Below are 14,653 nucleotides of genomic sequence, written 5' to 3'. Positions count from 1 at the left end.
TTCGGGCTGACTCTTCGGGCTGTTGAGTTATATGACTCAAATCGTCCGCGTCCGGAGGTCGGACGTAAGTCCCTTGAAAATTTGCCCGAAAAGCATCTTCGAGCTCCTCCCATCTTCCAATGGAACTTTCAGGGAGGCTCTTAAGCCAGTGCCGAGCTGGCACTTTGAGTTTGAGGGGTAAATACTTAATGGCGTGGAGGTCATCTCCTCGAGCCATATGGATATGGAGGATATAATCCTCAATCCAGACACCAGGGTCCGTTGTTCCGTCGTATGCCTCTATGTTTACGGGTTTGAATCCCTTTGGAAATGCATGATCCAGCACCTCATCGGTGAAACATAGGGGGTGTGCGGCACCCCTGTATCCGGGTGTACCGTGTTCTTCAGATGTTTGTTGTGTTGCGTTGTATGCTGGAGCGCGCTTACGTGGTCCATAGATGGATCTGGTTGTGCCATCCTTTTGATGCGCGTCCTCGCGTGGATCGCGTATTGGCTGATGTGCGGCGTTGTTTGCCGCTCCATGTTGGCCGTGAGGTTGCCTATCCGGCCAGATGGCTGTTTTGATTTTTGGTTGTGGGGGGTCTAAGGCCTCCTCATCGAATTCAGGTAGCAACTTCTGCTTCGGGTAGCTCTTGGTAGGGCGATTACCGCCGTACGTCGCTGCTGTGTTGAGTACTTTGTTACATCTGATTTGGAGTGTATTTTGCGCAGGCTTGAGCCTTTGCTTCTTCTTTTTTAGACTCCTCGCGGTGGCAACGAGCCTTTGATGGGCATTCTGTTGCTCCGGGTGTCTATTCGGTGTGACGTCATCCGGACTATGATCTTTTACAGAGTCGGGTTGTTCGGCTTGATTCTCCGTGTTGCCGTGGTCCGGCAATGGTTCCCCCTGCTCTAACGCTGGGTCTGTGTGATCGTTGTTTCTACCGAGGTAGGATTTGGGGCGGCGCTTACGCCTCCATTTTGACTGCTTCTCGAGGAAACAACCCTTCGTTGCGTCCTTTTGTTCCTCATCATCGTTTTCCTTTGGTGTGTCCACCATGTATACGTCATGTGGAGAAGTGGCTGTCCAGTGCCCTGTGGGAAGTGGTTCCTCTTTGTCTCCCGCATCGTCGTCCATACCGTCGATGTCTTCGGAGTCGAATTCGAGCATGTAGGTTAAGTCATCGATAGTGGCTACTAAGTGGGTGGTGGGTGGGCCGCAAATTTCTTCGTCGTCCGCATCCCAGTCCTGCCGGACATAGTTCGGCCAGGATCCTATTAACAAGGAGAGAGACCATAATGAGTTCAGTATGTCGCCAAAGGGCAAGTGCTGAAAAATATCCGTGGAGGTACACTCCACAATCGGTGCCCAATCGGATTTGATAGGAATGGGCGCAGGCGGTTCGGAGTCGGTGGCCGAAGAAGGATCCAGCAGTTTAACAACACGGCTCTCGTGCAAGATAAGGTCGATGTTTGGCTCGATCTCCGCTGAGGGTAAGGCCTCCGTGGCGGGGTCCATCCACCCATCCATGGATGGCGCAACTCGCTCCGAATTGAGGGTCGAAGCGGCTGCCTGTGCGATCTCCTAAACACTATCCGATGGTAGAGCTAAATCGTACTAATCGTGACCGCATGACGCACAAGGCAGAGGCTCAAATCCGTCAAAGATCAAGTCTCCGTGGATATCGACCGTGCAGTTTAAGCTTCCAAACCTGACATGGTGACCAGGGGTGTAACTTTCAATCTGCTCCAGATGGCCAAGCGAATTGGCCCGCAGTGCAAAGCCGCCGAACACGAAGATCTGTCCGGGGAGAAAAGTCTCACCCTGGACTGCATCGCTATCGATGATAGTAGGAGCCATCAAGCCTAACGGCGACGACACAGAGGAACTCTCAATGAAAGCACAATGTCGGTGTCAAAACCTGCGGATCTCGGGTAGGGGGTCCCAAACTGTGCGTCTAAGGCGGATGGTAACAGGAGGCAGGGGACACAATGTTTTACCCAGGTTCGGGCCCTCTTGATGGAGGTAAAACCCTACGTCCTGCTTGATTAATATTGATGATATGTGTAGTACAAGAGTATATCTACCATGAGATCGGAGAGGCTAAACCCTAGAAGCTAGCCTATGGTATGATTGTATGTTGTCCTACGGACTAAAACCCTCCGGTTTATATAGACACTGGAGAGGTTAGGGTTACACAAGGTCAGTTACAAAGGAGGAGATACACATATCCGTATTGCCTAGCTTGCCTTCCACGCCAAGTAGAGTCCCATCCGGACACGAGACGAAGTCTTCAATCTTGTATCTTCATAGTCTAATAGTCTGGCCAATGGAGATAGTCCGGCTCTCCGGAGAGCCCCTAATCTAGGACTCCCACACCCGTTCTCCGAAACAATGGAGTGAGCAACAGAGTTATTGGAAATCATACATACTGATGTATCTTGTCCAATGAACATTGAGGCTCGCGGTGGATCTCGTTATTTTCTCACCTCCACAGATGATTTGAGCAGATATGGGTATATCTACTTAATGAAACATAAGTCTGAAACATTTGAAAAGTTCAAACAATTTCAGGGTGAAGTGGAAAATCATCGTAACATGAAAATAAAGTTTCTACGATCTGATCATGGAGGAGAATATTTGAGTTACGAGTTTGGTCTTCATTTGAAATAATGCGGAATAGTTTCACAACTCATGCCACCCGGAACACCATAGCATAATGGTGTGTCCGAATGTCGTAATCGTACTTTACTAGATATGGTGCGATCTATGATGTCTCTTACTGATTTACCGCAATCGTTTTGGGGTTATGCTTTAGAGACAGCTGCATTCACGTTAAATAGGGCAACATCTAAATCCGTTGAGACAACTCCTTGTGAACTGTGATTTGGCAAGAAACCCAAGTTTTCGTTTCTTAAAGTTTGGGGCTGGGATGCTTATGTGAAGAAACTTCAACCTGATAATCTCGAAGCCAAATCAAAAAAATGAGTCTTCATAGGATACCCAAAGGAGACTGTTGGGTACACCTTCTATCACAGATCCGAAGGCAATATATTCGTTGCTAAGAATGGATCCTTTCTAGAGAAGGAGTTTCTCTCGAAAGAAGTGAGTGGGAGGAAAGTAGAACTTGAAGATGTAATTGTAACTGCTCCCTTATTGGAAAGAAGTTCATCACTGAAATCAATTCCAGTGATTCCTACGCCAGTAAGTGAGGAAGCTAATGATGATGATCTTGAAACTTCTGATCAAGTTACTACCGAACCTCGTAGGTCAACTAGAGTGGTACGGTAATCCTGTTCTGGAGGTCATGTTACTTGACCATGAAGAACCTACGAACTATGAGGAAGCGATGATGAGCCCAGATTCCGTAAAATGGTTAGAGGCCATGAAATCTGAGATGGGACCCATGTATGAGAACAAAGTGTGGACTTTAGTTGACTTGCCCGATGATCAGTAGGCCATAGAGAATAAATGGATCTTCAAGAAGAAGACTAACGCTGACGGTAATGTTACTGTCTACAAAGCTCGACTTGTTGCAAAAGGGTTTTGACAAGTTCAACGAGTTGACTACGATGAGACCTTCTCACCTGTAACGATGCTTAAGTCCATCCAAATCATGTTAGCAATTGCCGCATTTTATGATTATGAAATTTGGCAAATGGATGTCAAAACTGCATTCCTTAATGGATATCTTAAAGAAGAGTTGTATATGATGCATCCAAAAGGTTTTATCAATCCAAAAGGTGCTAACAAAGTGTGCAAGCTCCAGCGATCCATTTATGGACTGGTGCAAGCCTCCTGAAGTTGGAATATATGCTTTGATAGTGTGATCAAAGCATATGGTTTTGTACATACTTTTGGAGAAGCCTGTAATTACAAGAAAGTGAGTGGGAGGTCTGTAGCATTTTTGATATTATATGTAGATGACATATTGTTGATCAGAAACGATACTGAATTTCTGAATAGCATAAAAGGATACTTGAATAAGAATTTTTCAATGAAATACCTCGGTGAAGCTGCTTATATGTTGGGCATCAAGATCTATAGAGATAGATCAAGACACTTAATTGGACTTTCACAAAGCGCATACCTTGATAAAGTTTTGAAGAAGTTCAAAATGGATCAGGCAACGAAAGGGTTCTTGCCTGTGTTACAAGGTGTGAAGTTTAGTCAGACTCAATGCCCGACCATTGCAGAAGATAGAGAGAAAATGAAAGTCACTCCTTGTGCTTCAGCCGTAGGTTCTATCATGTATGCAATGCTGTGTACCAGACCTGATGTGTGCCTTGCTATTAGTTTAGCAGGGAGGTACCAAAGTAATCCCGGAGTGGATCACTGGACAACGGTCAAGAACATCCTGAAATAACTGAAAAGGACTAAGTATATGTTTCTCGTTTATGGAGGTGCCAAAGAGCTCGTCAAAAACGGTTACGTCGATGCAATCTTTGACACTGATCCGGATGACTCTAAGTTAGAAACTGGATACATATTTTTATTAATTGGTGGAGCTATTAGTTGGTGCAGTTCCAAGCAGAGCGTCGTGGTGGGATCTACATGTGAAGCGGAGTACATAGCTTCTTCTGAAGCAGCAAATGAAGGAGTCTGGATGAAGGAGTTCATATCCGATCTATTTGTCATACCTAGTGCATCGGGTCCAATGAAAATCTTTTGTGACAACACTTGAGCAATTGCCTTGGCAAAGGAATCCAGATTTCACAAGAGAACCAAGCACATCAAGAGACGCTTCAATTCCATCCGTGATCAGGTCAAGGAGGGAGACATAGTGATTTGCAAGATACATACAGATCTGAATGTTGCAGACCCGTTGACTAAGCCTCTTTCCCAAGCAAAAGATGATCAGCACCAAGACTCCATGGGTGTTAGAATCATTACAATGTAATCTAGATTATTGACTCTAGTGCAAGTGGGAGACTGAAGGAAATATGCCCTAGAGGCAATAATAAAGTTGTTATTTATATTTCCTTATATCATGATAAATGTTTATTATTCATGCTAGAATTGTATTAGCCGAAAACTTAGTACATGTGTGAATACATAGACAAACAAAATGTCACTAGTATGCCTCTACTTGACTAGCTCGTTGTATCAATGATGGTTATGTTACCGAACCATAGACATGAGTTGTCATTTGATTAATGGGATCACATCATTAGAGAATGTTTTGGTTGACTAGACCCACCCGTTAGCTTAGCACGATGATCATTTAGTTTGTTGCTATTGCTTTCTCGATAACGTATACATGTTCCTATGACTATGAGATCATGCGACTCCCGAATGCCAGAGGAACACTTAGTGTGCTATCAAACTTCACAACGTAACTGTGTGACTATAAAGATACTCTACAGGTGTCTCTGATTGTGTTTGTTTAGTTGGCATAGATCGAGATTAGGATTTGTCACTCCAAGTACCAGAGAGGTATCTCTGGGCCCTCTCGGTAATGCATATCACTATAAGCCTTGCAAGAAATGTGAATAATGAGTTAGTTGCGGGATGATGCATTAACAAACAAGTAAAGAGACTTGCCGGTAACGAGACTAAACTAGGTATTGAGATACCAATGATTGAATCTCGGGCAAGTAACATACCGATGACAAAGGGAACAACGTATATCGTTATGTGGCTTGACCGATAAAGATCTTCGTAGAATATGTGGGAGCCAATATGAACATCCAGGTTCCGCTATTGGTTATTGACCGGAGACGTGTCTCGGTCATGTCTACATAGTTATCGAACCCGTAGGGTCCGCATGCCTAATGTTCAGTGACGATCGGTATTACGAGTTTATGTGTTTTGATGTACCGAAGCTAGTTCGGAGTCCCGGATATGATCATGGACATGACAAGGAGTATCGAAATGGTCAAGACATAAAGATTGATATATTGGACGGCTATATTCATACACCAGAAGTGTTCCGGGTGATTTCGGAGTAAACCAGTGTCGGAGGGTTACCAGAACCCCCCGGGGAACTAATGCGCCACATGGGCCTTAGTGGAGAGAGAGAGAGTGGGCCGGCCAGGGTAGGCCGTGCGCCCCTCCCCCTCTAGTCTGAATTGGACTAGGGAAGGGGGGCGGCACCCCCCTTTCCTTCTCCCTTCTCCTCCTTCCTTTCCCCCTCCTAGTAGGACTAGGAAAGGGAGTCCTACTCCTACTACGAGGAGGACTCCTCCTCTCAGGGCGCGCCACAAGGGCCGGCCAGCCTCCCCCTTGCTCCTTTATATATGGGGTAGGGGCACCCTAGAACACACAAGTTGATCATTGATCCCTTAGCCGTGTGCGGTGCCCCCCTCCACCAGAATCCACCCCGGTCATATCGTCGTAGTGCTTAGGCGAAGCCATGCACTGATAGCTTCATCATCACCATCATCACGCCATCGTGCTGACAAAGCTCTCCCTCGACACTCAGCTGGATCAAGAGTTCATGGGATTTAACCGAGCCGAACGTCTGCAGATCACGGAGGTTCCGTACTTTCGGTACTAGGATCGGTCGGATCATGAAGACGTACGACTACATCAACCGCATTGTCATAATGCTTCCACTTACGGTCTACGAGGGTACGTGGACAACACTCTTCCCCTCTCATTGCTATGCATCACCATGATAGATCTTGCGTGTGCATAGGAATTTTTTTGAAATTACTGCGTTTCCCAGCAGTTGGGACATTATAAAACCTGATGTTATTAGATTGATTCATGAGTTCTATGCAAGGAAAATTTCTCTAGAGAGTATCAACACTTCCTTGATCACTTTAGTACCAAAGGGTCCCACTCCAACTACTACAAGTGATTTCAGGCCTACTTCCTTGCTAAACTGTTGTCTCAAGCTCATCACTAAACTTCTGGCTAATAGATTACAAAAGGTGATTATCAAAATGGTACACATTAACCAGTATGGTTTCCTAAAGGATTGAGCTATTCATGATTGCCTTGGATGGGCATATGAATACCTACACAAATGTCACATATCAACAAAAGAAGTGGTTGTGTTGAAGTTAGACTTTGAAAAGGCTTTTGACTTAATTGAGCACACGGTAATCATTGGCATGCTCAAAGCAAAGGTATTTGGAGATAGATGGATTGGCTGGATTAAATTGTTATTCACCTCTACCTCATGTCAAGTGCTTCTCAATGGAATACATGGGAAAAGTTCTACTGTCTTAGAGGAGTAAGACAAGGGGACCCCCTCTCCCCCCTTCTCTTTGTGCTTGCTGTTGACCTTCTCCAGTCAATCACGAATAGAGAAATGCACTTGGGTCTCCTCTCACCACCTTTGCAAGTTCACTCATGTCTTGATTTTCATATAGTGCAATATGTTGATGACACATTGATTCTCATGCAAGATGATGCCACACAGCTCCACTGCCTCAAAGCCTTACTTAATACCTTTGCTGATGCCACTGGTTTAAAGGTCAATTACAACAAATCAAACCTCATCTCACTAAATGTGTGTGATGATAAGATGGAAATCTTGACATGCACTTTGAACTGCAAGAAAGGCTCATTCCCCTTTAATTACTTTGGCATGCCACTAGGACTTTTCAAGCCAACAGTGGAACAATGTTTGCCTTTAGTGAGCATAGTTGCTAAAAAACTGGTGGGTCTATCTTCATTTATGACTCTTGCTGGCAGGTTGCTTTTGGTCAAATCAGTTCTCAACACACTTGTTATCTATTTCATGGGTTGCCTTGATGTGCCTGTAACTATTAAAACTCAGTTTATCAAATACCTCAGGCATTGTCTTTGGAGAGGACCCGATTTAGAGGATCACAGGCCTGCTATGGTAGTTTGGTCCACTATTTGTAGACCAAAGAGTCAGGGTGGCCTTGGAGTGATGAACAATTTTGTTCAAAATCAAGCATTTCTTCTCAAGAACCTTCCCAAATTTTACAATAGGGAAAACATCCCATGGGTTAACCTCATTTGGGAAGCTTACTATGATAGTGGCATTCTCCCGGGGCAATCTGAGACTCATTGACAATTATTAATCCATGGCAAGATGCATAATTGGAGATGGTAAAACTGCCCTGTTTTAGTCTGATCTTTGGCATTCTGCTTGCCTGAACCAATCCTTCCATCACCTTTACTCCTTCGCAAAATACCAACACCTTTCAGTGCAGAGGGTGCTACAGTTTGAATATTTGGAAGACTTGTTCCACCTGCCACTTACTGAGGAAGCTTTCATGGAATTTGAATTGATGGAAGAGATTTGTGCCAGCTTAAGAAGATCTGCATTGAGAGATCACTTGGATTCATGGAGCTACATGTGGGGTAATAATACATTCTTTGTGGCCAAGGCATACAAAATCATGATAGAGTTAAAATAGTGCTAGCACAATTCAATTGGATTTGAAAGAGTTCTTGCCAGCCAAAGCACAAAGTATTTTTTGGAGACTGCTCCAAGATAGACTGAATACTAGGAATCTACTCAGGAGGAAAACATTTCACTTGGATGACTACAATTGTGCTACCCTTAACTGTCAGCAGGAAGAAACACTCCAACACCTTTTCTAGACTTGTCCTTTTGCTTCAGAATGTTGGGACATCATCTGCCCAAACAGACAAAGAAATTTAACCATCATGGAAGCACTTCCAGACCTAAGGGGTAATTTGCAGCAACCATTCTCCATGGAGATGATTATCATCGCTTCATGGGCCATTTGGTTAATCAGGAATGATAATATTTTCAAAAACATCCCTCCCAACATCGACAGATGGAAATTCATCTTCCATTCAGAACTCCACCTGTTTAAATTCAGAATCAAGCAGAAATATGCTACTACTTTCAATTCTTTGTTGGGCAACCTTGTCTTGTAATTTTTCTCTTTCTTTGTTTAGTAGATTAGTGTAGTTTTTTGTTTTTTTTGGCTTATCTCAAGCCTTGTAATAAGTGTACTTTTTGGTTTTATTAATAATATAAAAATTGCAATGGGTTTTTTCCCTACTGCGTATAGTCAAAAATGTTGGACAAAGGTTCTACGGCAACTGTGGCACCCCGGCTCAGAGAAAACCGAAACGCCCTGTATTCCAGCCCAAAGATCGAGGTGAAGTCTTCTGGAATACGGCACTGCTTAGTATAGAACAAACCAGCTCTCTATTACAATAGGAATATGAATACAAGGGTTCCGACATTACAATGAATAACATCGGCACGGCGACACTATGCCAACCACGCTTGCTCTATACAAGCAGCATAAAAACTCGAAGCAGCGGAACAACTATTGGTAGCGGAACAATGAACGGCGATGAAGGACTCCAATCCGCAGGGACTCTGGCTGGAACGTTTATCCTAGCTCGCACGAACGGAACCACGACAAGCAATCAAGCAATCACGGCATGACCTGCAAACTGGCATGACATGCCAGGTCAGTACATTGAATGTACCTGCAAGCTAGCAATAACCAGAAGCATTCAAGACAAACAACAGCATGGAAATTACAGGTTAAGCAGGAATTATCATGAGATCATCAGGGTAACACGGCATGAACAACATGAACATAATACTACTAGAACAATATGATCCTGGCATGAACATATAAACATGATGACCCTATCATGCAACATGATGACACTATATGCACCACTTATTCTGCTCGAGTTACTTCGTAACTAAACGGTGATCTTTCCGACGATCACAACCATGACCAACACTTGGTCTCAAACGGTGATATCTCCGGCGATCACAACCAACTTACCTCATCAATGAATCGGGGTTGTTATTAAACACATTACTATTATTACTGTTGACTCATTGTGTGACCGACACGAACTGGGCCCTTATCCACAGGCACGGCTATCGATAGATTTAATATACACTCTGCAGAGGTTAGTACACTGTACCCACACCATGGAACCCATGGCCTCGCACTACCATTCGGGTGGACCAACGGCGTTCCGACAAAACCGTCCTACTGCCATGATACTCTCCCGGCCACTCCGACCAACTCCCCTCCGGGCCAGGTCATGGGTGGCCTCGTGCCTACCAAAGGCACCAATGGTCACCGTCGTGGCCAAATGATCCCAAACAGGGACAAAAGCGCTTATCGTCCAACTACGGGCACACAAGGTTATGTCTGCTTACCGGGCCAGGGTACCACACGCCCATAACCTTCCCTCATTGGAGGCACCGGTGAGAGGCACGAGAATAGACCCAGCTAGGACCTTCCCATAAAGGTAAGCGTGGTTGCACTGGTCAACTCGATATGGTGGCACCATGACTAAGCCAACAGTTGTTCAAGTTCAATTTAATCCGGTTAAACTTGAATGCATTATGCTGAGCCATGATAAAATAACATGATGCAATTACAATGCATGAGCATTATATCAACATAATCATGAGGGTACAACATAACTATCCACCATGTCAACGAGTAATCACATCCAACTGAGCATGGCATACTGACTAGCATGAACATCATAAGTACATACTTCTCAGAAACATAGCATGACCACTAGCATCAACAATAAATATCATGTAAGAACATATCAACAATGCCATCATGCAAGCATTTAACCAACTGGATGCAATGGAACTTGCATAACAACGGTACTCGAGACAGACGGCAGACGTGCACCGAAGACCATTAGCAACATCAACATGTACTACTAGCAAGCATAAGCATATGAAAGGAATACCATCAACTAGCAGGGCATGATAACCAGGTGCATAACAACATAGCAAGAAAGTAAGCACTAACCCAGAAGTATTACCGAAACAACGATAACCATATTTTAAACAAGCAAACATTTAATAAATATTCAAGTTGAAAACCATGACTACTGCATGACTATCATGCAAGTGAGTATTGTGGCTTGCCTGTGGATGAACAATGCACCGGGGAGAAGTGCGGTGAAGCCGCAAAAAGATTTGACGGAAACAGTTCTCTCTCGGAGGGGCTGTTTACGTGCAAGGTCAAAAAGGCCATTTTCACAGTGTCAAACCATAGTGAAAACGAAACCAACACTACGGGCTCGACGAAACGAAGACGTGGGCTCTGGATTCACCTCAAACGGAGTTGTGGTTGAAAAGTTGTGAGGTGTAGAAGATCAGGGACCAAACTATGAATATTTTCATCACCAACAAATCCCTAGCGGCTGAAAATAGAAAACGCTTTTCAGAGGAATGCGTTTTCTGAACTGAGAAAACGTATTCCAGGATGAAGTAGAATCAAAGTACGCTTTCCCAAGAGGAAAATGTATTCTCAGGAATACGTCTCCACTTAACGTACCTAGTCCCGGGGGTGTGTGGCTGGCACGTGGGGTCCAGGCGCAGCGGGGAGGAGGCACGGGCGCTGTCTTCTTCCTCCCGCTAGCCCTGTTCCTAGCGTGAACAGAGGAGGAGCACGGGAGGAAGCGGCCAAGGGGCCGGCCGGCTCAGGCGATCCCCAGCCCGGCCGAGGGCACCAGCGGGACCGCAGGGCTGCGCCGCACCCGTTCAGAGGAACGTCAGCCACCGGGGAGGAGTGGAGGACGCGGAGATGGGAGTCTACATAGAGCTTCGGCCGGCGGCGCTGGCCTTGGGGATGCGTGACCAGGGGAGCTCCAACGAGGGGTGATGGGGTGGGGCAGCTCTATGGGAGGAGAGGAACACGGTGGACATGTCAGGGAGGCGAGAGGAGTGCTTTGGTGGCCGGGGTCAAGCCGAGGCCGAGGCGGCCATGCAGGAAAATGGCAGACTCCGACGAGATGGGGTGATTCCAGAGGGCAAATGAGGCGGGGGAGGGATGAATGAGCTGCGGAGGGGTTCGGGGGTCCTTATATAGGCGCGGAGGAGAGCTCTAGAGCTCACGAGCGAGCTCCCGTCCGAGCTTTAATGGCGGGCAGAGGCTGGGCATGGCACGGGCATGGTGCTACCGGTTCATTTATGGCGAACCACGACGAGGCATCATTGCAGTCGAGCACGGGAAAGCTCCTGGACAACGTTTGAGGTCGAGACGAGGAGGGAGGAGACGAGAATAGTGCTCGGAACAAGCCAGAGCGCGAGTTAGGCATGACGCAAGCGTGATCACCGCATGCACTAGAGCAAGAGGCGTGCTTTGGCATGGCCAACCATGTCCAGTAGATGGTCCTTGGTGCCCTTAGTCCAACTGAAGAAATAAATCGGTACAGGGGTAAAGAAGAGATTTGCACTTAGCTCCAAAGTAAATCAACACGAGGGTGCTTGTAACTTGCTGTGGTTAAACCATCTTGGTAACGTGGTAAATAATTTGTCTGGTGATGATCACAAACTAAGGTGATTTTGATCACCAAAAATTAGACCAAGAAGAGGAGTTGAGATGAGGGTTGCTGTAGAAAGTGCAAACTGGACAAAATTAGGGATTTGGATGATACCCTCACATACTTGATTTTCATGAGCTTAAATTTGGCATAGAGGGGTTATATGATGATATGAAGCTGCTGTAAAAGTTTCATGCCATTTGGAAATACCAAAGTGGCACTTGCTTCAGAAAGCTTCATTTTGGACAGAAATTTTGAAAAATTGCACAGGGCAATTGGATTAACCAATTGAGGTAAAACTTGGTGGAAGGAGTTTGTATAGGTAGAAGCATGTCCTGGTAAAGTTTCAGCTCAATTGAAGCAATATAAAATATAGTTGCTTCATAAACTGAAAGTGTGGCCAGAAACTAAGATTTGGGGCTGGGCTCACACAGATGAGTTAAATGAGCTCATATTTGGGTAAGAGTCATTGTTTGGTCATATGAAGGACCTTGCGAAATTGCAGATCATTTGGATATACCTAGCTTGTACTTCCTTCACAATCACTTCCCTCAAACATGAACTTTGAAAAATTGCTCAGGAATATTTACTAGGAAAATTTAATTGAATTTTGGCACAGGTCAATTAATTGTACATGAAAAAGTGTCCAAAAAGTTTGGGGTCAAATGGGCAAAGATAAATAGCACTTGCTTCACAATGTGCCATTTAGGACAGAATAGGAAATGAATTTATTGAGCATGATAAGGAACATGACCAATGAAATATTTTTCCATATTTGAGGAAGATATGACCGAAACAATTTATAAGAATTATTTGGGGATTTTTGGATGGGTGTAAATATAGGTTGCTTCACAACCTAGGGCAATTAGGGTTATTCCTTCAATTGAAAAAGGAATATTCCTGAGAAAAAGAAATTAGGGTTTGGTCAAGTAGTGAAGTGACATGATCTTGGCAAGGTTTTGGGAAGTATGAGCCACTCTTGAGGGGGAATGAGGATGATTTCCCAGGTGGCAAGGCCACAGAACCACTCCAAAATGAAAAACAGAGCAAAAACCCAATAAATCAAAAGAAAAAGAAAAGGGCCCAAATCCATGTTGTTACAGCAACGGTGTCACCATTGTAAATGTTGTGCAAATTGATGTTGGTACCCTCCCGTACATATGCAAGCCAATCTCCACTCACACCGAGCCTAACCTGTGAAGCAGTAGGCAGGGGGAGAATTCAGAAATGGACACAGAAGTAGTCTTTAGAATGCATTTACTATGTGATCAAACTCATCTTACCTACTCATTGGACAAAATCCGAGTGCCCCTCAATGTTGGCATCTCAAGGGGTGCAAACTTGCAACAACGGCCACGCCGCGCTAGAGAGACCCCAAGGAAACATCCTCATGCGTTGCACGGAACATCAAGACACATTTGTATGAGTAGTTTATCTTGTGAGAGAAAAAGGATCGATGAGGGAAGGCCTTATTTGCAAATTTGGAGAGGGGTGTAGGTGTCTTTTTGCAAAATTGCCATAATTTTCTTCCTATCCATCAGATATAAATCGGACGACCTATATTGCAGGATGGCAGGCACACCATCATCACCAACTCTGTTTTTATAAGACTAGCAAGCCCGTGCGTTGCACGAAACATCAAGATCTTGTGGGAGAAAAGGATGAACAAGGGAAGGCCTTATCGACAAATGTGGAGAGGAGTGCGGGTAAGTTTTCATAGTTTCCTTCCTATCCGTTAGATATAGACCGGACGACCTATATTGCAGGACGGCAGGCACACCATCATCACCAACTCTGATTTTTATAAGAGTAGATAGATCTCTACTCTTATAAAAACAGACACTATAACAAGAACCCCCCTTTAGCAACACATGCTTTGCAATGTTCTAATGATGTGTTGTAATCAAGCTGATATAGCTACACATACATGCGTTGGAAGGTTATGTGTTGCTGATCATATGAACAACAACGCATGCTAGCTGATGCGGCCATGTGTTTCCATGGTATTACACATGTACGTCCATGATTATACAGTATATATGAAGCCCGAACCTTTATCTAGTAAGACATGTGTAGTAAAGATATAAGAAATTATTTATATCTAATAAGTATAGTTACTTTTTATTCTGACATCATCCATACGTGCACACAATAAATAGAAATAGAAAATGGGAAACCGCATGGTCGAACCTGCAACCTCAGGTTATGTAGAGAAATAGGTAAGCCAACCGAGCCAAGTAGAGAACGTGGTCAATTTTAGATTAGCAGACTATCTATACATTCCTCCTTGTGAACAATGGACTAACTCCGCTCAGTTGGGCCTTACAGAGCAATGGCCCACGGAGGTGCGCACGGGGGAAGTAGCGGTGAATCTGGCTGCCGTTGAATAATTTTCAATGTCGGGCAGTTGTTTTTTGCGGGTTTTTGATATTTGTACTCCAT

This window comes from Triticum urartu, chromosome 4 (genome assembly GCF_003073215.2).
Source record: "Triticum urartu cultivar G1812 chromosome 4, Tu2.1, whole genome shotgun sequence".
Classification (NCBI taxonomy): Eukaryota; Viridiplantae; Streptophyta; class Magnoliopsida; order Poales; family Poaceae; genus Triticum; species Triticum urartu.
This window is presented reverse-complemented; position numbering follows the sequence as displayed.